Here is a 24,783-nt window from a genome sequence, read left to right as displayed (position 1 = left end):
CAAATTTTCACAAGACTTCAGATGAGCCACTAGCTCTGATATTAGTTTCTCCATATTCATATCAGCAAAAAAAGAATAAAGATTATCTAGTACAGTAGATACGCTCAAAGAGGTGAAGGAATGGAAAATAGTTCATCTCCTGTTCAAATCATTGAATGACTTTGTTTATACATAACATAAAATCCAAGGTCCATAACCAAGCATCCAAGGTTATGAAGGGAATCAGGATATGCCTCTTTGATACAAGGATTATTTTGAGCTAAAGACAGCTGAGAATCAGAAAATGTAGGAAGAGTTCTTTGACCTCCTCTTAATTATCTAAAGGCAGAACATAAATTTCTTTTTGTGAATGTGTTTCCTTCTGAACCAGGAGGAGGAATAGGAGAACGTTCTTAACACCAGACAAAGAGATTGGACACCAAGACAAATTTGCATAAAGAGACCCTACTAAAGTAACCTTTATCTTCCATTAGTTCCCTCATGTATTTTTTAGTCACCTCCTCATGATTTATCATCCCTTGAAGCCCAAACACACCTTCCCTTGTAAAAATGGTATATAAGCCCTTGAGTCTAACCACTTCTTTGAATTTCATTTCTCTCCTGTGAACTCCTGTGCATGTAAAATATTCATAAAGATTCTACTCCTTTTTCTCCTATCAATCTGTCTTTTGTTGGTTTAATTCACATGACCTCAGCAACTTAATCTCTAAGAGTAGAGAAAAAGTTTTTCCTCTTGACAGCCATTTACTATCTAATCATCTATAATGTTTTCAAATTCACCACTAATAACTAATCTACTCCAATCTTCTACTCCAGCCAACACAGCTTATTTAATTATTGGTGTTCTGCCATTACTTTTTTCTTGCTTGCTGTCTAAGTAGCATATGAATTCTAACCCCAGCAACATTATTAATGTTTTTCCCTTTGTCATGCATTTGGTCTGAATCTTTCAAATTGCATTTTTTAACTTTTTTTTTAAATTTATTATTGAGAGACGAGAGACAGAGCATGAGCAGGGGAGGGGTAGAGAGAGGGGGAGACAGAATCCAAACCAGGCTTCAGGCTCTGAGCTGTCAGCACAGAGCCCAACACGTGGCTCGAACTCACAAACTGCGAGATTATGACCTGAGCCGAAGTCGGTTGCTTAACCAACTGAACCACCAAGGCTCCCCTTCAAATTGTATTTTAATTTCAACTCCTTCAGTGAAGCATTCTCTGTCTCCTTCATAGAGAGTGACTTAGTTCTCTCAAGGCTAAGAGGAGTTTTGGTTGCTGCCTCTCATTTATACACGGCATGTGTTACCTTGTAATACTGTTTTTTGTTTGTATATTTGTTTGTTGGTTTGTTTTGCTTGTGCTTCCTTTTTGTATATCCCTGGAGATCGGCAACCATACTTTATAGTTCTGCATGCCCAGTGTTTAGCATAGAATTCAAAAACTCATATGGTGTTCAGTGAACATTCAGTAAAAGTGAATGCCAGTTGATTTGCCACATTAGTCCCACTAGGTTAAAAACTGGATATCCTTGACTTCTAAAAATCATTTATCAGAGAAAATTTTAAAAAACAGAGATTTTAGCATCCTGGGAAGCCCAGAATATTATACTGACAGAGCAAAATATGTCACATTACCTGAACTGAAAGGTAGTTTAAGATGGGTCAATAGGATAAATTATCTTTTGGCTTCTTTAGTCATTAATTAATAAAATTACAATGTATAAGATATTTATAATGTAGAAAGCACCATGTAGTACTGTGATGGATGCTTTTCAGTCATTTATTTATTTGTTTATCTATTTATTGAAAAGCCTTTAGTTTATGCTATTTTCTGGGATGTAATAGACCTTCCCTTGGAGGTGCTCAGAGTCAGTCTGGAACCATGTTAAACTTATTTTAATGTATCACTGTAAATACACTTAGAAATTATGTTGAGGTAAAAAAAAAAGAGAGAGAGAGAGACAGAAAGAAAAAAAATATGTTGAGGTAAAGCCACAGGGAAATTGTGTCTTTAAAAAGATAAAACTTACTTGAGGGATGTCTGTGTGGCTCAGTCGGTTAAGGCACTGACTCTTAATTTCATCTCAAGTCCTGATCTCAGGAACCGTGAGATCCAGTGCTGATCCTGACAGCACAAAGCCTGGGGATTCTCTCTCTCCTTCTTTCTCCACCCCACCCCTGCTTGCATGTGCATGTGCTCTCTCTTTTTCTCTGTCTCTTTCAAAAGAAAGAAAGAAAGAAAAGAAAACTGAGAGTGACCCAAGAAGGATTACTAGGATGCTACTAGCAACTTTGGAGATGATTATCCAAAAGCAATTAATATAGAGACTATACAAATTGGTAACAAGAGGAGAATCACTTATTAATTCATGCTTCTTGAATGTCTATAAAAGGGAAGGTGCTATATTAGCTATATGTGGGAATGCAGCAGGTTTCTGTCTTGGTGGAATTAATACCCTGGTGGTAAAAGCATAAAATATACAAATAAATATGCTATTTGTTTAAGAAGCAAGCAATGAAAAGTACTATGAACTAGATGTTTTGGAAGTTATGAATTCATGTAAAATGGGGGTGTTGGTTGGCTAGGGAACTATGGTTACATTGATATCTGAAAGCCTGAGAGCAAGGATTGGATCTGTGAAGGGTGGCAAACAGTAAAAGTATTCCAAGCCATAGGAAGAGTATATGCACTTTAGGCAGAAAGGAAATTGGCCTATTCTATGTTAACTGGATTTCTATCACTTGTGCCAATTCCATTTTCATTCTAGAGATCACCAGATGGATAAGAAGTTTGCTGAAGCAAATCACTACGAGGTGCCTGTCTCATGCGGCCATTCCAGGGAATAACATTTTTGAAATGAATAAAAATAAAATTTGAACATAGGCATTTGCTTTATTGCCTTAATTCACAACCTGGCTGAGTCACACTTGCTCTGGGAACCATAATTTTGAATTTCTGGACTTGAATGCATCTTAACAATTCTCTTCACGAATGGAAAGTGGGGAAAAGAAAAGTGTTAGATGTAAAAGCCAGATACACAAATAGCTGTAAGAGAGAGTATGACTTAGTGTCACTGAGGGAACTATACTCAATTCTCAATTCTCAAAATCATGTTTAAAATATCAGCTGTGACACAATGTTAGGCTTACCCAGAAGAAAAAGTACTGGGTTCTTTTGCTGCCTGGGGCATACATATACCCAAAGTGTCTCTTTTTTTGCCACAATTCTTTATTGGGACTTATTCTTAGAGGTAAGAATAAACTACCTAGGAATGGAAAACTGGAATACATTTAAAAAAAAAAACACCTAAAGCGGTTATACTCTATAAATAAAAACTAAATTTGGACTGGCCTAAGTGAAAGGTAAATTGATAGAGAGGAGGCTTTCATAATGACATTTGATTTTTTATGAAATTCAAATGATAAATCAACTGAGAGTCATTCAAATAAAAGTTTAGCTCATAATAATATTAATTTACCTTTAATAAACTGTCTGAAGAATTTCATGGTGCCATATCTGGGGAATACATTTAGTACTAACACTATTAAAAGATGGTTTATGTTTTTTACATTTCATGAAAATATAATAAAATTGTAAAAATAATAGAATATAGTTCCCTCAAATTATTAAGACCCTGTCTCACAGTGATAACAAAAATTACATTTGTTTAACTTTTTAAATTCCATTTAAAATAATATCATAGATATTTATAAATCTATTTTGCTTAAATCTTATAATACAGTAGATAGCTTTATAGCATTTGTAACATTGACCCATAGCTAAGCACCTGCAGTTAATGTCAAGTTTTACCCATAAGATTAGGCTTGCTGGAGGGCGCCTGGGTGGCTCAGTCAATTGGGCGTCCAACATTGGCTCATGTCATGATATCGCGGTTCAGGAATTCGGGTCCCGCATCAGGCTCTGAGCTGACAGCTCGAAGCCTGGAGCCTGTTTCAGATTCTGTGTCTTCCTCTCCCTCTGCCACTCCCCAGCTTGTGATCTCTCTCTCTCTCTCAAAGATAAATAAGCATTAAAAATTTTTTTGAAAGATTAGGCTTGCTGGACTTAGAAAGCCTTTGGTCATTAAATAACAATACAAAATAAAAGTAAAAAAAAACTTTTAAATATTATTTTATACATCAGAATATGTAAAGATATAACAAAATGCTTCATTCATCTATTTTTTAACAAATGTTTACTAAGTGGCTACTCTGGGTGTTGGGGATATAGACATGTAGTGATCCATTTCATGTCATCAAGGTGTCTAAATACTTGTGGGGACACAGGCAGGTCTACTTAAAATCACTAAGATAATTGCCATGGTGATGTGATACAAAATACACCAGCAGAAGCAAATGCACTCTATATTTCCTTGCAAATCAGGAAATGTTTTACAATATCAGAGTTAGTGTTTTAGCTTTAAAGTGAGGATAAAGATGAACAAGAATTTCACAAGCAGGTTAAGAAGGAACGACTTTTCCACATGGGAGGTCTGAACTCTGCACTATCATGGTAGATTGAGACAGTGTGATAAACTTGAGACTAAATGTACTGGTCTATGTCAGAACTTTGAGAGGAAGACAGGAGAATTGGTAAGAGAGAAAGGGCAGGAGTCCAGATGCTAAAGTTCATACCATGTATTTTGTTTGGGTTCTTCCAGAAATGGTACATAAGCAAAAGATGGAAATGCATTTAGTTTATTTTGCATATAAATGCTGAAAAACCCTTAGGAGAGTAAGGGAGGGAGGTAGGAAGAAAGGTAAGCAATTAAGGGCTTATTATGAAGCATTATAACATTTAATCCCTTTAATCCTATTGGGGAACTCTGAAGCCAGTGTAAAATACAGGTCTGGGCGTTACTCCGCTTGGGCAGGCAAATGGGACTGGAGTATTTACATGCCAACTCCCTTGGTCATTGGTTGAGGGTGGGCAATAACTCGCTGGTACTTCTAAGCTACTGCACAGGCAGCAAAGCAGGCTCTAGAAACCAAATAAGACATTCAGGCCAAGAAATGAAACTGCTGGGAAGTGGGAGTCTACCGGTGTGCCTGGAAGCGATAAGTACATGGCAATATGCATAGGGTACCAATAGCTTTATGTAATTAAATTTATAGTGTGTTGAACATAGGATGCTTATGAAGGACATTGTACAGAAGAAGCTTACAACAGTGACAAAAGTCAAACTTCTTGAGTTCGAGTTCCGACTCTGCTATTCATCAGAAATGTGAAGTTGAGGGGCTCCTGGGTGGCTCAGTAAGTTAAGTGTCTGACTCTTGATTTCAGTTCAGGTCATGATCTCATAATTCTTGTGAGTTTGAGCCCAGCAACCAACTCCTCACTGACAGCACAGAGCCTTCTTGGGATTCTCTATCTCCCTCTCTCTGCCTCTCCCCTGCTCGTATCCTCTCTCTCTCTCTCTCTCTCTCTCTCTCTCTCTCTCTGTCTCTCTCAGAAGTAAATAAACATTAAAAAGAAAAAAGAAATATGAAGTTGAAAAAGGTGCTTAGCTGCTCTATGCCTCAGTTTCTTATCCTGGAAAAATGGAGATAACTACCTCAAAGGGTTATAGTGAGAATTGGTTGAATGAATTCACATAAGGCAGTGAGAATAGTGCAGCAAATAGTAAATGCCCAAGAGATGTGAATTATTACTACAATGATCAAGAGGTTTTGAGCATGGGATGGCATGATCGGATTTTGAGTTCAAGGGGTAACAATGAGAGCATAGTGTGGAGGATGGTGCCACCAGGGAGTTGAATTTAGGCAATACCCCTGGGAAGGAGAGAAGAGAGTAAACTCTTCAGATGTTTTAAGGAAGAAACAAGGTTGGAGTGGGGATTATTGACATGGGCAAGAGGTTGGGTGGAACAGATTTGCGTGAAATTTGAGCATTCAAGTTTGAACAAAGTTGATTCTACTCACTTCCCAAAAATCATAACATGTTTATCACCATGGAAATTTAAGGAGATATGTTAATAATTCTGGACTTATTGATATTGTTCAAAGCATCTTATGAGCAATGGTATTTAAAGAGAGGAAATGTGTACACATACGTACATACAGTATTTCTTCAATATGGAGCCAGGAGATAAGCCCTTTTTTCGAGTTATGGCATAAAAATATACATTACATAGAAAACAGTGGTGAAAAACTATGTAACTGTAAATATATGTAGTGTGAAAAGACATTACATGCTATATTATACATATATTTCAAACATTTTATTCCTGTAGAATTCTGAAACATCCTCTAACAGTATATGGTTAATCATTTACAGTATGTTTATATACAAAGGCTCCCCAAAATTCTTTATTGCCTATCTTGATAATTTTCCTACTTCACTCAATATTAAACTTCCTTTATTTTGCTTGTCTAAATTCATAGTGAACGAACTCAAGACAACTTTAGATACAGAAATTACAAAGCTATATGAATTTCTGAAAATCCCCATGAAAGATCATTTGGAGCTATACTTTGGATTTGGAGTAAAGTAATGATAGCCTAGCTTTGTTTGCTGTACTTATAGTTTATGTTGTGTTCCACGCGATATATTGATTAAGGAGACATCGCAATATAGAAAGAACATGGTAGTAGAAAGTTATCCCATCCTTATTTTCTTGACAGAAGTATTCTACATAAAAATAAAACGACTGGATAATCTCTTTTATTTAAAAGATATATACAAGAGGAGTAAAGGATCTCATGAAAAAGGATGAGGCAAACTGGAATTTAAACTTTGTCTTTACCACTTTTGATTTATCCTTGAAAGTTTAATGATGTACATATTTAAGACTAACTATGATTTAAAATAAAGCAACTTGCTGAAATAATGAATCAAGTTATCGTAATACATAAGTAAGTTTTATACCGTAATCAAGATTACTGTGCTATAGAATGAGTGTTAAGGACCACTGTTCCTGTGGCATTAAATTATCAGTTGAAAACAAAAGCAAAACAAAAGGAAAGCTTGCCCTCTGAATAATAACAGAGGAAGATTGAAAACCCAGTTTTATTTGTTACAACTTCGATCAAACTTGAAGTCTCTGGAAGATGGACTTGAGGTTGAGAAGATCAAAAATATGAGGAAACTTAAAATTTAAAAATACACACCTAAGATTCAGTTTCGTGAAGGTTCATGTTGAAGTTTTGATAAATTGAACAATATATGTAGAAGGATATCTACATTTTCTTCATGGATATCATCTCTCCCCATTACACAATTCACCCATCGATTCTTTTCAACCCCCTAAAATCTACCAGGTCTCTATGAAACTTATAGGTGTAGGGTGAGGCATTTATTTGTTTATTTGCTTTGAGTATCTCCAGCTGTACATACCTTTTCAAGAGAATAATTCTTATCAATATTACCAAGAAAATAGGGCAGCATATAGAAAATCCTGGCATGTTATATCCATGCTTGTGTATACTCTAACATAGTAATTTTTAAATTACTTTTCAATCTTACAAGAAAACTTAATATAGAAGACATAAAAATATTTTATCGTTAGAAATGTTAACTCAAGGGGCGCCTAAGTGACTTAGTTGGTTGAGCGTCCGACTTTGGCTCAGGTCATGATCTCGGAGTCTGTGAGTTAGAGCCCTGCATCAGGCTCTGTGCTGACAGCTCAGAGCCTGGAACCCGCTTCGGCTTCCGTGTCTCCCTCTCTGTCTGCCCTTCCCCCCGCTCATGCTCTCTCTCTCTCTCTCTCTCTCTCTCTCTATCTCTGTCAAAAATTAAAAAAAAAATTAAAAAAATTTTTACAAAAAGGAAATGTTATCTCAAATGATTCTAAAGTCAGTCATAAAGAATACTAAAGCTGCTTAAAAAAATGTGTCTTTTTATGTTTGTGGTTCAGTCTTATTCAGCCTCAATATTTTTAGTATTCTTTTACCATTTTTTTCTTCTTTGGATGTCCAATATTGCACAATTTTGGTTCATGTAGTGAAATTGTCACAGATATTAACTTTTGAAACAAAATTCTCACCTTATAATGTCAGAATTTTCTTCTGATAAACAGAAATGCAGAGGGGGAAAAAGTTAATCTGATTAATGAATGAATGTCTTAGTGCCCCCCAATGTAATGATCTTTATTACATACCCATGTGAGATATATATTTCATAAAAGCATGTATTTTTTACTTCAATTTTATTACAGTTTTTAGTGGGCATTCGAGTATTCAGAAATTTATAAAGTACCTGGGAAATCTCTGAAAGAGTTGTGAAAGCTCTTAGATTTCTCTTTTTGGTTTATAACATAGTTTGGAAATAAGTAGTCTATAAAAACAAGGGCAGATGTGAACAGAATAACTTCATGAAAATTAAAAGCATTAGCCACAAAACTCCCAGCTTCTCCACTTCACTCCCAATCTACATTTATAGCACCATGTTCATTTTTCCTGACCTCCAAATTTTATCTGAGAAAAAGATCTCTTGTTCTTAGGGTAATCCCTTCACTTTTGCTGTAATTCCACCACACATTCTTCCTTCTAAAACCACCCCAGTAATGTTTCCTTCATTCTTGTGAATCTTCATCTCTCCTCACTCAGTTTGTTCTCAGTTAACAAATAAGTTCATAGTTTCCATCCTAAAATACCAGTATAAACCCTGCTCTAACCCCTTATCAGCATATGGCTTTGCTTGCTTTCACATCTAAATGCTTCAAGGGTGAAAATTCAGATCTGTCATTTTCTCTCTCATTGTATTCATTGCTCAAACCACAGCAGTAGTGTGTCTGTACTTAATATTGGGAGGGGAAAAAAATATGTATAGATGTCATCACCAACCTTCTAAGTTGATTACCTGTGTTAATTCTTCATTTCAGTTGATTCCTCAGAAAACACTCATTTTTTTTTATTGCTCTTGCCATTAACTTCCTTCCCCTTTCAGTGTCTGTGGACCCATCAGTTCATGAATCTCTTCTATTCTCTCCTCCAGCTTTCTTTGATGCTGTTCTATCATTTTCAGAAATGAGTCTTTCAGAGTTTTATCCTTGGACTTCTTTGCTTACTGTTATACTTTCTCTGGGAGATGTCTTCTATACCCATAGTTTCAATATCTTCCTATAAATAACTGACACCCAAATCTTTATCTCATACCTTGATGTCTCTTCTGAGCCCAAACTAGTATTAAGAAATATCTAGTATTATGGAATTATCCACCAATTTCTACCACAATTTTAAACTTTAAACATTTGGTATGTGCTTTATAAATCTCCCCCATCATTTCTTTCTCCCAGTGTTTTCCTTCTTGGTTAATTGTTCCTTTAGCCATCTAGTTGCCAAAATCAGAAACCTGAGCATTATCTCCTCAACTCCTCCTCTCTCCTAAGGTTCCCACATCAAACCAGTTCCCAAATTCCAGGATTCTAATCATAGCGTGTCTGTAATTCATATTCTCCATTATTTTTCCATGACCATGGTTTTACTTCTTCCCAAGACTGTTGTAATAGACTTGGGTTTCCCAGTCTCATTTCTCCACACTTTACCCAATTCTTCACTCTGACACTAGAGTTATCTTTAAAAAAATTCCTATTGCTTCCTGTGTGAAAATCATTATTTTGTTTCTACTAATCTATAGAATGAAACCCAAGCCTTTTAGCATAGCATTTAACACACATTATGATCTAATTCCAAGTTGCTTATCTTGCTGCAGTACCTATCCACTTGCTATTTACCCTATTATGTTGCCGGATAAAACAACTAGATTTCATGGATTAAAGATATCCTGATTAAAAAATGTATGCAACATTTGATATTGAAATGTGAAAATTAAAATTATTTAAATGTGTTATTTTCTTTCTTAATTGAGGTATCTAATTTCCCAGGCTCATTCATTGGCACATTACCTTCAGTTTGGAATGTCTATTCTCTCTTGTGTAGCTTCAAAATATCATTTCACTCCCAAAAGCCATCTCAAATGGCATTTCCACTATAAAGACTTACATGACTCTTTTCCAAAAGTTACTCTGTCCTTAAATATGCTCTGGCAAGCCTTGTCCTGTGGTTTATATATATACATCATGCCTTCTGCTTGTTAGTTACTATCTACATATATTATTTTACTATTATTATATAATTATGCTATGTCATATATTTCAATCTAATTAGATAATTATAACTTATTCATTTATTATATAACATATGCTTTATTAAACACTAATTGAGTGAAATTTAAATAATGGATTCTCTTACTCATTAATGAATACTTGTTAAGTTCCATTACTACACTGCTAGGCCCATGAATACCAGGAAACCTAGAATTACTTGGTTGTCTTAATATTTGCTAGCAGTCCTACTAGAAATAGTACAACTATAGTATTGATTAATTAACCAGGACACTTTTGACTATGAAAGGAGGCCATATTTTTATTGTTTAGTTATTTATTTATGTATTTGTTTTGCATATTTTTAATTTGAGTATAGTTGACATACAATGTTATATTAGTTTCAGTTGTACAGCTTAGTGATTTTACAGGTGTATAAATTACACCATGTTCACCATAAGTATAGCTCCCATCTGTCCCATTACCTTGCTATTACAGTATCACTGACTGCATTCCTTATGCTCTGTTTATCCCCCCCCCCAAATTACTCATTCTGTACCTGGAGACCTATATCTCCTTCTCTCCTTCTCCCATTTTGCCCAACTTCTGCCCCTTTTCCCTCTGGTAACCATCAGTTTGTTTCCTGTGTTTATAATTCTGATTCTGCTTTTTGTTTATTCATTTTTTTTAGATTCCGTTTTTGAATTATATATATATATATATATATATATATATGGCTCATATATATGTGTGTGTGTGTGTGTGTGTGTGTACCACATTTCTCTTATCCATTCACGTATTGATGGATACTTAGGTTGCTTCCATGTCTTGGCTGTTGTGAATGATGCTACAATAAAATAAATAAATATGTCTTCTAAAAATGAGTAGAAATAATAAAGATCAGAGCAGAAATAAATTATGTAGAGACTTAAAAAAATCAGTAGACAAAAATCAATGAGGGGCACCTGAGTGGCTCAGTCGGTTGAGCATCCGACTTTGGCTCAGGTCATGTTCTCACTGTTAGTGAGTTTGAGCCCCATGTCGGGCTTTGTGCAGACAGCTCAGAGCCTTCAGCCTACTTTGGATCCTTGTCTCCCTCTCTCTCTCTGTCCGTCCCCCATTCACACTCTGTCTCTGTCTCTCTCAAAAAAAAAAAAAAACATTAAAAAAAAGAGAAAACATTTGAAAAAAATCATTGAAACCAAGAGCTGGTTCTTTTAAAAGATTTTTTAAAAAGGTGGTGGGAGGGGGTGCCTTGGTGGCTCAGTCAGTTGATTATCTAACTGATCTTGAGGTTTGTGAGTTTGAGCCCCATATTGGGCTAGCTGCTTTCACCCGGTCAGCGCAAAGCCTGCTTTGGATCCTCTGTCCCCCTCTGTCTCTGTTCCTCCCCGACTCATGCTCATAAAACAATAATAAAATAATAAAATAAAATAAAATAAATAAAATATAAACAAATTATGAACTCTTACTCAGATTCATCAAGAAAAAAGGAGAAAAGATCGGGGCGCCTGGGTGGCGCAGTCGGTTAAGCGGCCGACTTCAGCCAGGTCACGATCTCGCGGTCCGTGAGTTCGAGCCCCGCGTCAGGCTCTGGGCTGATGGCTCGGAGCCTGGAGCCTGTTTCCAATTCTGTGTCTCCCTCTCTCTCTGTCCCTCCCCCGTTCATGCTTTGTCTCTCTGTCCCAAAAATAAATAAACGTTGAAAAAAAAATTAAAAAAAAAAAAAGGAGAAAAGACCAAGTTAATAAAATCAAAAACAAGAGAGGAGAAGTAACTAACATCTGATGTTACAGAAATACAAAGGATTATAAGAAAATACTATGAAAAACTATATGCAAATAAATTGGACCACCTGGAAGAAATGGTTAAATTCCTAGAAGCATACAATCTTTCCAAACTGAACCAGGTTGAAATAGAAAATCTGAACAGACAGATTACAAGTATTAAAATTGAATCAGTAATAAAAAAACTATCAACAAATAAAAGTTTAGGACAAGGCAGATTCACAAGTGAACGCTACCAGACATTTAAAAAAGAATTAATACCTATTCTCCTCAAACAATTTCAAAAAAGAGAAGAGGAAAGAAAGCTTCCAAATTCATTCTATGAGGCAACGATTGCGCAATACCAAAACTAGACAAATACACCACAAAGAAAGAAAACTACAGGTCAATATTTCTGATAAACATAGATACAAAAGTCCCCAACTAAATATAGCAAGCCACCTACAACAATACATTAAAAGATCATTCACCACGATCAGGTGAGATTTATTCCTAGGATGCAAGGATGGTTCAGTATTCTCAAATAAGTCAACATCATACACCACATCAACAAAATGAGGGATAAAAATCATATGGTCATCTCAGTAGATGCAGAGAAAGCATTTGATGATATTCAACATTCATTCATGATAAAAACTCTCAATGAAATGGGATTAAAGGGAACATACCTCAATATTTTAAATGTCAGAAACAAGACAAGGATGTCCACTCTCACTACTTTTATTAAACATAGTGCTAGAAGTCCTAGCCACAACTATCAAACAAGAAAAAGAAATGAGACATCTATATTGGTAAAGAAGAGAGAGGCCTTATTTTTAATTATACTGTTTGCATGCATAACAGGTAAACCAGGATGCATAGTCACTATCTTAGCTGTTTTCCCCAGAAAATGAAGCTTTGGGCAAAGATTCATGTGCTAATGCTTTATAAAGGAGTGCATCCCAGAGAGCAGGAGTGAGAAAAAGCAGGATTGAAAAGGGGAAAAGCAAGAGAAACAAATAGAATATACAGCATCTAGTTGTTCATGCAGAATTAATTATGGCAGACTGTTCAGTCCCATTTGGTCCTTTTTTTTTTTTTTTTGGAAAGACAATAAATATTTACTTCCATGACAGTCCATCCTGTTGAGGATGGGAGAAGCATTTATGATTCACTTCTGGGTTACACATATGTGGATATGGTGTGGTTTCTGGGGATCTCAAATCTGCAAATCAATAGGGAAACCTCTGGACAAAGGTGAAAAAAGTAGAACAAGACAAATGATGCAAAATATTGTTAGGTTCTCCTGTGTGGGATTGCCCAGTCACCTCAGTGTTAGTTACCATATAATTCACACTGGAAGGAGTTACCAAAAACCCTAAAGATAAGTGAGACCAGTCACCTCAGTGTTAGTTACCATATAATTCACACTGGAAGGAGTTACCAAAAACCCTAAAGATAAGTGAGACCAGGAGGATATGAATTACACATAAGAGGCATCTGTTACCATCAATCTAAATAAATAGGTTGACATGGACAAAAATTCTTTGAGTCTTGGATTTGATTGACTGTGTCTAATATTATATGGTCAAAATCCTGCTGAATTATGAAGTGGATGTTACAGATTCATATAATATTTGTATATTTTTATGATCACCATCATTGACTGATGCAACTTTTATTCATGTCAGAGCAATACACATACTTTCATTAAAATATATACCACAGAGTAAAAATAATTAATTGTCTTGTACTCTCTTATTCATAATAGTATAGCCTAAAAAAGATTTTTAAAAGGTTCATGAAAACACATGATGTAAAAACATTAAATGCAAATACTTATTGATGATTTTATAATGGAGGTAAAAATTAAATGGACATAACCAGCATACAGCTTAAAATATGTGGATATCTTGTAGAAAAAAAATATCTACTGACCTACTTTACTATCTAAAATTGACCCAATTCGTGGTAGGACTAGGCCCCATCACAATTTGGGAATCACAATCCAATATTAAATCTGTGATATTGTAATTGAAATGGGAAATTTAGGTTGTTAGAGGCAGTGAAACAAAACAAAACAGAAAACAAAAACAAACAAAAAACCCCACAAAACCCTGAAAAAGTTAAACATAGACCAATAATACTGAGTAGGTATCAGAAATCTCAGTTTACCAAATAAGTAGATTAACATTTACCAAATAAGTAGATTAATGAAACAGCATTATAGTTTTGTTATTGTTATTAAAGGAACACATACCTGTTTTAATAATTTATTTTGCTAGAGGAATTCTGTAGTATTTTATTGAAAAATATGTTTATTAAGTAATAAGTAAGAGGCATTCAAAAACACATTGATTAGGCAAAATTGTTCAATACTTGAGTATTAAGTAGCTGGGCAAACTCAGGAAAGTTTTATCTTCTCTGAGCTGCAGATTCTTTATTCATCAAGTGGAAGAAATAATATATGAACATTTCCAGAAACATATATTTTGATCTTCTCAGTAACTCTAGTAATATAAATATAAGACATGCTCATTGCAAAACCAGCATTGTTGCATGGGTTAACTATTAATAATAGCCAAATTATGAAAAAAGTCCAATGTCCACTGACTGATGAATGGGTAAAGAAGATGTGATTGGTATATATATACCAATTTCATTGGACTTTTTTCATATATATATATATATATATATACACACATATATATGTGTATATATATATATACTTTATATATATATAAATATATATATATATATATATATATATATACCAACACACACACACACACACACACACACACACACACATATACATGTCATGGAATATTACTTGGTGATCAAAAAGAATGAAATCTTGCCATTTGTAACAATATGGATGGAACTACAGTGTATTATGCTAAGCAAAACAAGTCAGTCGGAGAAAGACAAACATCATATGATTTCACTCATATGTGGAATTTAAGAAACAAAACAGATTAACCTAGGGGAAGGAAAGGAAAAATAAGATAAAAACAGACAGGGAGGAAAACCATAATAGACTCTTAGATACAGAGGACAAACTGAGGGTTGCTGGAAGGAAGGTGAGTGAGGAGACGGACTAAATGTGTGATGGACCTTAAGATGGGCACTTGTTGAGATGAGCACTGGGTGTTATATGTAAGTGATGAATGACTGGGTTCTACCGAAACCAATATAACACTGTATGCTAACTAGCTTGAATTTAAATAAATACATTTTAAAAAATCTACTGGAAATAAAATAGCCCAATTACATGGTCTCCCAGTGTTTGTCTTCTTCCCTGTGAGGCATTTAATCAAGCTGCTTTTACAGCGAGGTTAAGTTAGCTAAGATGATATCCATGCAGGGGGACTGCAAAAGGAAAAACCCCAAAGCTTTCCTATGCAAAGCAAATTATTCTGTTAATTAAACTTGAGATAACTGAGAGGTTTACTGCCATTTGATATATTTAGTTCATTAGCTTAATTCTATGATACATGTATAGTTTTAATAAAGTTATTGTTCTAACTACATGGAAAGTATAGATATTGTTAACTTTAATTTCTAGGCCATACATTTTTCCATCACTGAAATCAAGATGTGACTCATAATTAAAAATATCTGACAGTTGTTTTCAGCTTTTTTTTACATGTGAAAATTTCTGATATTAGGATGTATATTATAATTAATGATCCTTAAAGTCAATGGGATGTGGGAAGATACGGTTTGCACTTACACTTATGACTACTTCACCACTTGTAACCACACTTTTGAAAAAAAATGAGAATTTCTGCCCATCTACCAAACTTTAAAAGATTTTGTTCACCAGACAATAAATTTATGCACTAATAATTAACTCATTTTCCTTTTTCAGTTAATCAAAAAGATGTAGCAGTCAATCAAATCTTCAGATTAGATAGCCAGTGTTACTATATGAGTTGTACAATTTCTGCCATTTTGGCAGTTTGCTTTGTTGTGGATAAATATATGATTTATATTCAGCTTTTTGAAATACTGGAAATAGCTCAAAGGCTGTCATTACTATTTCATGGACCCCTATGAGACCAGAGACACCATGTTGGGAATCACTGTACTCGAAAAATATACATTTCTGAATTATAATAAGTTCTCATGTGGTTTTACACGTTAATAAATTCTGCACAGGCCCATGACATAGGACTTCTTTATTTTTGTGTAGGTTTGATTGTTATACTAATAAGGAAATATGAATACTCTGTAAATCATTTACATTTAGAAGGCATTTTATACTGTTTGGAATGTGTGGGAGTCTAAAATCCTGAGAATTTGTAAGACTTTAATAGAAACCGTGAAAGCAAATTGTAAAAGATTAGATTGGAACTATATAATGTTCTATCATATGCTTATTTTAATACCTCATTTTTAAAGTTTGTAATGATTATGAGGTATAGTAAGTGAAAAAAAGCCAAATACATATAAAATATTTATCAATTTTCTTTTTAAAATGGGATATATATGTGTGTATGTGCATATATGTATATATATGTATGAATATATAAATATAAATGTTACTGTATAATTCCAAAAAAAATACAACAAAAGGATTTAAATACAAATATTTATTACTTTCTTCTTTATACTTATATTTACATGATTATATGTAAGAAGCATATATTAGTTTTATATTTAAAATATAATAAGTATTATTAAAAGATTAAGCTACAGGGGTGGGGAAAGGCCTATTTCTTCACTTTAACTCCCTATCAAGAGCTGTTAACCCCTTCCTCCTTCTCAAGTCATATAATGTACCTTCTTAAGGCAGAATTTTTCTTCCTAAGTGGCTAGTCCCTTCCCATGGGCAGAAAGGTATTTGCTTTGGCCTGAAATATTTGCTTTCTGGTTTCCATTAATATTCCCAAACTAATTTAGATGTGCAGTATAGCTGATAATGTAAAATATTATTTCAGAGATTCGTAAGTTTCTTGAGATAAGGACACATGGTTAGTCCATGTCTGTTTCCTGTGTGTTGCATATTGTGGGTGCTCAATACTAATTCTTTGGAAATACTTGAAAAACTGGTTGCCTTAATGCTGCCCTCATTCTCAAATGGTGCAACATCATATGCCATTTTGCACTTACAAACTTCACCATATTTTGTTTACTTTGTTAATTTTGGAAAATATTTTATACTTTTTAATAAGGATTCATAAATGTTTTTATACATTTTAAAACTCAGAGAAGTTAGGCACCTTGTATAGATTTGTAAAATTTAATTTCTTGTAAACTATCATACAACTTATAAACTCATCAGTTACCTTACAAAAGAACCATGTAAACAATATCTAGATAATTTAAAATAACAAATTATGTGAATTTTCATACATTTTATTATTCAGGCCACCCGAAGCTTAGGCACATAGGTCCTGGAGTTGGAGTGGCTATGTTTCAATCCTGGCTTTGCTACATATTAGCTAAGTGAGATCACTTAACTTGTTCCTCTCTGTGCTTCAGTTTTTTCATAAAGTGGGTGTAGTAGAATTTACTTTCTAGGTTTTTTTTAATGCAGAATAAATGTGTTATTTATAACATGATGATTAGTACAAAGTGTTTACTAGATAAATGTGTACTTGATTTACAGCAAAAGTTCTAATGAATTTCAGTAGGGAGAATATGTTTTGTTTTGTTTCATTTTCAATAAATGGTGCTGGGACAATTAGATATCCAGGGGGAAAATGAATCTTAACCCCCTAACTCATATGATAATCAAAAGTTATTTTCAGATTAGTTTTATATATAAATGTGAAAGGTAAAACTACATAGATTCTAGAGGAAAACACAGGAGAAAATCTTCATGACTTTGGTATAGACAAAAAAAAAATTTTGAACCCAAGTACAAGCCATTAAAGGAAGGCATGAATAGATAGGACTTAACCAAAATTTAGAACGCTGGTCATCAAAAATGCATTGTTATAAAAAATAAATAGGGAAAAGATGGATAAGATATAGATATAGATATAGATATAGATATAGATATATAGATATAGATATATAGTCAACAAAGGATTCATATCCAGAACATATGAAAACTCCCACAAATAAGCAAGAATAAAGCATACAATATAATCCAAAAAAATGGACAAAATGTTTGACTTCAAGGGACTTCACAAAAAAGAAAAGCAAAACAACCTGTAAGCATTTGAAAAAGTAATCAACATCTTTAGTCACCAGGAAAACAAAAATTAAAACCACAGTGAGATTCCACTGCACTCTCACCATTATGGCTAAAATTAAAGATTGATAATGCCAAATGTTGATGAAGCTATTAAACAACCAGAATTCTCATACTTTTATGTACAGAACGTATGGGGAGCCATAAGAATGTGCCCTCTGATTCCACTCCTAGGCGCCTCCCTGATTGCGTTACCAAAATTCCCTAGGACTTGGTTACTACAGAACCCTGAGGTTGATACTCACCCAACCTCACTTCTTCCTTTCCTTAATGAGGTGTTCAGATTTGCATTGCCCCTTGATAGGTCTCTCAGACTTCCCCAGCTGTCCCTCTATTTTCTCTCACAGGTGCTTTCCCTAATAAAATCTTTGTACATTTAGTCCCATTTTAGTGTCTGACTCTAGGAAAACCTGGACTAACATGAATCCGCTTGGGAAAAAAAAATTGTTTGAAGCTAAACCAATAGCCAAGCACTTACATTATTCCAAAGTATAAGTCCAAAAGAAATTAGTACATATTTCCAAAAAAAGACATGTACAAGAATGTCCATAGCAGTTATATTCATAATGACCCTAAAGTGGAAACAACTCAAATGTTCTTCAGTAGGAAAATGAACAAACTGATAAGTTTATAAAATGAAATACAATGCAACAATAAAAAACTGAAGTGCTGATACACTAAACATCATAATTGAATCCCAGAAGTATTTTGTTAAGCAAAATAACTCAGACACAAACTAGTATATAGTCTGTAATTCTATTTACATGGAGTTCAAAAGCAGACTAACTTAATGATATAAATATTAAAATGTTACAGAAATATTATTTATCCAGTTAGTGGTCACAAAAATTAGTACCTCCTAACATTAAAATGTTAAAAATGTATAAAAATATTAAACATAACACTTAAAGTTAGGTAACTTTGTGTGCTTTACTATATATATTTGTTATCCTTCAATTAAAACAATTAAAATAGTAATATATTTATTATATGATATATACAATATGTAGATATGTATGAATATATAACCATGCACATAACTAGAATCTGGTTTTCCTGAATTAAATTCATGTTTCTTTAGGTTGTTTGACATTAAAATAATTTTATTTTTGGAATTATTCTCCATCTTTTAAAATCTCACTATTTAATGTTGTTAGTTCAAGTACACATGAAAGGGAACAGGGTAAGTTAATGTAGTTCATCAACTACCTGATAGACTACAGGTAAAGAAACTGCCTTGAGAAAAAGATTATGTTCCAGGAGTTTCTCTAGAACCATTAGGCTGAGCAGGAAAGCCCATGACTTGTTCTCGTATGCAGATCCAATAGAAATATTTTTGGCTCAACACTCATCTCTAGCCACAGGCAATTGTACCTCATTCAAGTAAGAAACTTCTGTATGACGTAGAATGACAATTGTTGAAGAAGTAGTGGGAATGCCATTCTGTCTGTCAGCTGCTATAATTGGGTAGTTATATTTTGGGAAAGAAATATGTTTAACTTCCTTCCTTATGGCTACTGTCAATTTTTTTCTTAAGAGCTAGACATGTTTTTGTGCTTGAAATGATTCTTGAATTTTTTTTTTACTAGACATAGGGTGATTTTTTTTTCCTTTGAGCACTGCTGCTAAAGAGAGATTCTTAATTTTAAATAAGAATTTTATACAATATTTATGCATGCCTCCTTATTAGTGTGAGCAATTTTTTCCACTTAATGCTGGTAAAATGTGTGAAAATGACAGTAAAAAAAAAGCCATTTCTGTTGGTGCAACTTCAGAGAAAAACTCATTGTACTTATTAAATAAATTTGCCATAAAGACCCTTCTTTTTATTTGGATATTGAACTTAAAATCTTGCAGAGCAATGGGTTCTTATGAATTGTGTATAATTTATCAGTTTTATTTAAAAGACATGGAACTTAGAATGGCTCTGCAAAGCTCCTCAGTTTTCATCATCCCTCTGCCATCTACGTACTGGATAAATCTTAACAGGTTCTATAAATGGAGCAGTAACACCCAGGAGAATACAGCTTACCTATTCATGCCAAGTGTGTTACGTTGCTAGCAGTCATAGGGAGAAAAAGAGATTCAGGATTGGAGGAAGCCTGAAGACAATAACTCTCATGTGTGGGCTGGACCTTCCTTTTTGTCACTGGGGTGTATGTTATTTTAAAATTCATGTTCCTGCCCCTCTACACAAAATTTATGGGCATGGAGCCTAGAAATCTACATTTTGAACTTGCTACCCAGATGATTCTTAAATACATTTATTTAAGATCTTAAGCAATTTTTATTTAAACCAAGAATGAGTGTGATGATTATTCTTGGAAAAGTACACTTCATTATGCCTGCTGACATTACTCATTCTACTCCCACAATATAAGCTAGCACCAGGACGACAAGACAAACAATGGAAATGCAGAGTATGTTATAATATTTGTTATTCAAAATGAGTTTTAAATAACCCAGCCTATTTGTTACTATTATACCACTCCAATAAGTAGCTATATTTTGTCCTCAGATAAGAACTTTGTTTTACTTTTATAATTTAATGATATCTACAAAGGAGATCTCAGGGATATTGCAAAATTATAAGTTGGAGCATCTGGGTGGCTCAGTTGGTTTAGTGTTGACTCTGGATTTTGGCTCAGGTCATGATTTATGGTTGGTGCATTTGAGCCCCACATTGGGCTCTGTGCCGATAGCACAGAGCCTGCTTGGGATTCTTTCTATCTCTCCTCTTCTTCCTGCCCCTCTCTCACTCATACACATGCACACACACACACTCTCTCTCTCTCTCTCTCAAAATAAATAAATAAACTTTAAAAAATGATAAGTTAATTCTGGAATAAGTGATTACTGTATGTTATAATTAAAAACAATGATTTAAATTTTATAAAATGAACGAGCCAAAATGCTATTTATTGTTCCTTTACTATAAATCTAAAATTAAGTTAATGAATTCACAGGAATAAAAGAAAAGTCTTTTCCTTGAAGATTTATATTTTTATAAAAGAGCTAGGTAAAAGACAAGATTCTGAGACTTTTAGTTTATTTCCTATAGAAATGATTCTGTTTCATCCCTGAAATCTTGAAATTTTTAACAAACTTAGGACATGCTTTTAAATCCAACACAAATGTGAGAAATAAATGCAAAACATTTCATTGTGGAATGATATTTCCTTTAGAGTTTGAAGAGGGTACAAGTGGAACTGTTAAATTTTACCAATTTAAAATGTGAGAGACTTGTCTATTACAATGATACTAAGCTTGCCTTTCACAGCTATTGGGGAGACAGCCAGTTTTCTGCTCCTGACTGAATGAAGAGAATCTAAGCAGAAGTAGGGAATTCTTGTCCAGGATTCCAAATTTAGTGTCCTCACCTTTTTTGAGTACTTATTTGTGTATTTAATCTAGGCCATATTGGTATTTCTACTTTGACCTTTTCAATGATGAATGGTAATAATATAGCCAATATGCTTCCTACTGTTAAAATGTAGTACAACTTTCATATGAACAAAATTCAAGACAGGGCAATAGCTAGATCTTTTCATTATAATAATGCCACAATAATGAATTCTTAGTATTTTGTTATTAATTGTTACTACCATAACAGAAAAAAAAAACACATTAAGAAAAGTGACTTGCCCCCTTCCCTTTTTGCTATGTCACGTACAGGTATTCTTATTTCATATTCTGATATTCTTACTTAGTTGAGAGAAAATTTCCATTTTTTTGGTGGATTTTTTTAGGTTCAATATTTATAAGGGAAGTTAATAAATATAAAAATAACCTTGTAATTGTTAAAAACTGCTTTGGGATTATGAAGTGGAGACTTTCTTTTTTAAAGAAGTCAACACTGGGGCGCCTGGGTGGCGCAGTCGGTTAAGCGTCCGACTTCAGCCAGGTCACGATCTCGCGGTCCGTGAGTTCGAGCCCCGCGTCGGGCTCTGGGCTGATGGCTCAGAGCCTGGAGCCTGTTTCCGATTCTGTGTCTCCCTCTCTCTCTGCCCCTCCCCTGTTCATGCTCTGTCTCTCTCTGTCCCAAAAATAAATAAACGTTGAAAAAAAAATTAAAAAAAAAATAAATAAAGAAGTCAACACTATGGTGTTGATATGAATTATAATGAGGCCATGGGCATGAAAGCACCTGGCTCTTATATGAGCACTGTTTCTAAAGTATTACATATATGTTTATGAGCTTATATATATGTACATATATGCAATGTTACAATATATTAAAGTATAACCATTTATAATTTGTACACACACACACAAATTATAAAACTACAGCACTATGTCCGCCTATAGATATCCTAAGATAGATGCTCTATTCTTTGAGAATGAGTTCCCTTGCAGAATCTGGCTCTAGCTCTGGAACCATCCCTACATATTTAACTTTTATCATACATGTCCAGACTGCTTCAATTCACTCAGTAGAATTTCCAAACATTGCATTGTCATAGTTTTACTGCAATTATACATTGAATTTCATAACCGGAGACAGACAACCAGACTTCCTCACAGGAAATCAAACACAAACTCTGTGACTCTATATTCTTCCTTATTCCAAACCCCATTTTTTCAAAATGGTAAGAATTTGTTATGGCTCCAGCCACTTCAGTAGGAAAGACTTCTTAACCATTTCTCAATTTTGGCATTCAATTGGTAATACTTTCCTAATTTACCTTCTCTACTGATTTAAGGGCTGAAGAAAGAGTAGGAACAACTTCATAAAATATGCACAGCACAGCCCAAATAGAATGCTTGTGGCTAAATGACATTTGACACTATTTGCAAGGCTAGCAATTTTAGAGCAAATGCTGGAGATTAAACTGTTCCTTTAAAGGAAGGGACAAATTGTACTCATATCATTGATGATAGAGAAGTGTTCAAAAAAAAAAAAAGAAGAATCTCTACTTGACTTGTCAGGCATGAGAAGAATCTTAGGCTTTGGAGCTGAGAGTATAATCTTGTCTGCAGATTGATAGGAGTCTGAGACTTGGCTCTATCACTGACAGTGAGTGGGCCTTGGACAAGTGACTTAGCCCCTCAAAGCTTTATCATCTTCATCCACAAAGTGGGGATAATCTATTCAAAATGTACTTAACCAGCATGTACTCTGCTCAAGACCTGCCAAGCACATGGTGATGGCATCTACTTTATAATACTGTCACAAAGATTAAAAGAGATGATGGAAGTTATGTTTTGAGAATAGTCCTGGGATAGAAAAAGGCACTCAATAAATGTTCATTACAATATTTGGTTGACTATTCTTTTTGCTATTAGGTAATTTTAAAAAATTGAGTCATGCTTATCACTTTAAAAAGTTCAGTATAGTCAATTCCCTAGAAAATAAAAATAGGTTTAGTGGTGATTTTTTGAATTTGACATAAAAAATAAAGACCTCAAAAGCAAAAATAAACAAGTGGGACTGCTTCAAACTTAGAGCTTCTACATAGCAAAGGGAACTACCACCAAAAATGAAAAGGCAACCTACTGGATGGAAGAAAATATATGAAAATGATATGTATGAAAGAGGGTTAATATCCAAAATATAGAAGAAATCACAACTCAACAGAAAGATTCGTAATTAAAAAGTGGGTAGGGGAGGGGTGCTTAGGTGGCTCAGTCAGTAAGCATCTTACATTGACTCAGGTCAACATCTCCTAGTTCGTGAGTTCAAGCCCTACATAGGGTTGTCTGCTGCCCCACAGAGAGCTGTCTGCTGTCAGCACCAAGCTGGCTTCGGATCTTCTGTTCCCCTCTCTCTCTGCCCCTCTCCCACTTGTTCTCTCTCTCTCTCTCTCTCTCTCTCTCTCTCTCCCCCTCAAATAAAAAAAAAAACATTAAAAAAAAAGAGGGCAGAGGATCTGAATAGACATTTTCCAAAGAAGACATACAGATGTTGAACAGGTACATGGAAAGATGCTGAACATCACCAATCATCAGGGAAATGCAAGTTAAAACCACAATGAGCTATCACCTGACACTTGTTAGAATGGCTATTTTCAAAAAGATAAAAAAATAACAAGTGTTGGCAAAGATGTAGAGAAAGGGAACCTTTGTGCACTCCTGGTGGGAATGCAATTGGTGTAACCACTATGGAAAACACTGCGGAGGTTTCTCAAAAACTTAAAAATGAAACTATTATATGATCCATCAGTTTCAATGCTAGGTATTTATCCAGAGAAATGAAAAACATTAATTCAAAAAGATACGTGCAACCCCATTGTTCATTGCAGCATGTTTATAATATAGCCAAGATACAGAAACATATATACATGGATATTACTATGTGAGATGTATATTTGAATATTATGTGAGATATTTTTATGAATATTATTCAGTCATAAAAAAGAATGAAATCTAGTGCTGTCTTCGGCAGCACATATACTAAAATTATAATGATACAGAGAAGATTAGTATGGCCCCGTGAAAGGTGACATGAACATTCGTGGAGCGTTCTACAGTTAAAAAAAAAAAATGAAATCTTGACATTTGTGGCAACATGGATGGACCTTGAGGGCATTATGTTAAATGAAATAAGAGAAAGACAAATCCTATGTGATTTCACCAATGTGTGGAATATAAACAAAAACAAAAAAACAAAAAGCAAGGATCTCCCCCCCCAAAAAATCTAGTTAGATACAAAGAACAGATTGGTTATAGCCAAAAGTGGAAGGTTGGGGGTAGGCCAAATGGGTATAAGGAGTCAAAAAGTACAAACTTGCAGTAAAAAAAAAAATGACAGTTTTTTAAAGTGGTTGTAC

The 24,783-nt window shown here is 34.3% G+C and overlaps 1 non-coding gene across 1 annotated transcript; it reads left to right on the top strand.

Moving 5' to 3' along the window:
• The first annotated feature begins 24,382 nt into the window (after positions 1-24,382).
• Positions 24,383-24,487, top strand: LOC122467385. The gene has a single exon (XR_006292923.1). It is a non-coding gene; the product is annotated as a U6 spliceosomal RNA (small nuclear RNA).
• The last annotated feature ends 296 nt before the right edge of the window (positions 24,488-24,783 follow it).

Source organism: Prionailurus bengalensis, chromosome A3 (assembly GCF_016509475.1).
Source record: "Prionailurus bengalensis isolate Pbe53 chromosome A3, Fcat_Pben_1.1_paternal_pri, whole genome shotgun sequence".
Taxonomy (NCBI): domain Eukaryota; kingdom Metazoa; phylum Chordata; class Mammalia; order Carnivora; family Felidae; genus Prionailurus; species Prionailurus bengalensis.
Note: the sequence above shows the minus strand (reverse complement) of the source record. Positions and strands in the feature narration are given on the sequence as shown.